The sequence below is a fragment of the Papio anubis genome, chromosome 14, assembly GCF_008728515.1.
Source record: "Papio anubis isolate 15944 chromosome 14, Panubis1.0, whole genome shotgun sequence".
Lineage (NCBI taxonomy): Eukaryota > Metazoa > Chordata > Mammalia > Primates > Cercopithecidae > Papio > Papio anubis.
The window spans coordinates 47,900,991-47,902,091 of record NC_044989.1 but is presented as its reverse complement, the minus strand read 5'-3'; the positions used below and the strand labels follow the sequence as shown (position 1 = coordinate 47,902,091).

Genomic DNA, 1,101 nt, shown 5'->3' with positions numbered 1-1,101 from the left:
GAAAATGATTTTTAATCATCTTTTGTTGGTGTAAAACAACCCAGAAAGCTATAAAACAGTGGTACATGTGATTACATAACAAAGACTAGCTGCATGGCAAACTATCTTCAAAAAAGTCAATAGACAAGGGACAAATTGGTTAAAATATTTATGACTCATATAGGGCTAAGTGCCACCACGTTTAGAGGTTCTACATCAACAATGATCATGATAATAACAAGAATAAAAGAACAATAAGCCAATAAAAAGATGGGTAAAGACTGTGCACCAACCACTCAAGGAAAGAGAAATACAACCAGCTTTAAGTCTCGGAAAAGATGCTCAAACCCACTCACAGTAAGAGAAATGCAAATTAAAACTACACAAGAAAGCAGCTTTCACCAACAATTTTTTTTTTTTTTTTTAAGAAGGCAGACCACTCAGGCTGCATCTTCTCTGTCTTACTTTGTTGGAGGGAAATGAACGCCCATCAATGCCAAATGGCAATTGCAAAGTAACACCAAGACCAGCTTCACGTTCAGGAGAGAACGTGCCTCCTCCTGGTGGTTTTCGGTGCTCTACCTGCGCAGAGAAACTTCTCTAGTTTCTTCTAGAACTTCTATACAAATGATCCCTGAAAGTAAAGTCTTCAACTGAAGTGTTTTTTTAAAAATTAAAGTCTTATAAAACATCGTGGGCCGGGCGCGGTGGCTCAAGCCTGTAATCCCAGCACTTTGGGAGGCCGAGGCGGGTGGATCACAAGGTCAGGAGATCGAGACTATCCTGGCTAACATGGTGAAACCCCGTCTCTACTAAAAATACAAAAAACTAGCCGGGCGCGGTAGCGGGTGCCTGTAGTCCCAGCTACTTGGGAGGCTGAGGCGGGAGAATGGCGTGAACCCGGGGGGCGGAGCTTGCAGTGAGCCGAGATCGCGCCACTGCACTCCAGCCTGGGAGACACAGTGAGACTCTGTCTCAAAAAAAAAAAAAAAAACATCGTGTTGGGGAGAGTAAGGCTTCTCGTTCACTCCAGTTGGGGGGTTATGTAAATTGTAAAATCACTGTGGAGGGCAATTTGGGCAACAGCCATCAGGATTATAAACAGGTCAGGCGAGATGGCTC

General features: G+C 43.7%; 1 non-coding gene across 1 annotated transcript; it reads right to left on the bottom strand.

The window, feature by feature from the left end:
- Positions 1–414: 414 nt before the first annotated feature.
- On the bottom strand, positions 415–629 carry LOC116270469. Its single transcript, XR_004178496.1, has one exon. It is a non-coding gene; the product is annotated as a small nucleolar RNA U3 (small nucleolar RNA).
- Between the last annotated feature and the right edge of the window lie 472 nt (positions 630–1,101).